This window comes from Photinus pyralis, unplaced genomic scaffold (assembly GCF_008802855.1).
Source record: "Photinus pyralis isolate 1611_PpyrPB1 unplaced genomic scaffold, Ppyr1.3 Ppyr1.4_LG7, whole genome shotgun sequence".
In the NCBI taxonomy this organism is placed as follows: Eukaryota; Metazoa; Arthropoda; class Insecta; order Coleoptera; family Lampyridae; genus Photinus; species Photinus pyralis.
The window spans coordinates 28,899,835-28,900,290 of NW_022170738.1; positions in this window are offsets into that span (position 1 = coordinate 28,899,835).

The following is a 456-nucleotide window of genomic DNA, read 5'->3' on the forward strand; positions in this document are numbered from 1 at the left end:
CAAACGCAATTTTTTCTAAGAACACCATTTGAAATTGCATTAAAGCATCGAACTAACTTACAGAAATAAAACATGCTACGTAAACGTATGTAAAATGTTGGGCAGATATGAAAGTCAATTTCGAAGAAACGAGAGAAGCTTTGCTTATATCATTTTTAAATCATGCTAAAGAAGGCAGTATTTCCTACAAAAATGTCCTTGATGCAATCTGGTTGCGGTTAAAAATTGTTGGACTTGAAACGCCGTTCCAGGAAAAAATTTGAGTCTTCTTAGCCTTGTAATTAAAATCGTACCTAGTAATTTTTCGCTAAAAATCCCCATAAATGCCTGTATTATAATTGAAAATAGACCCAATGCTTTGGAAATGTTTCATTAGTGAGATTATGAATGCGATGAACGTTATCGCAATTCTCTCATTTCCATTAGTTATTTTTAGGAGCAGGTACGTTCTTGACG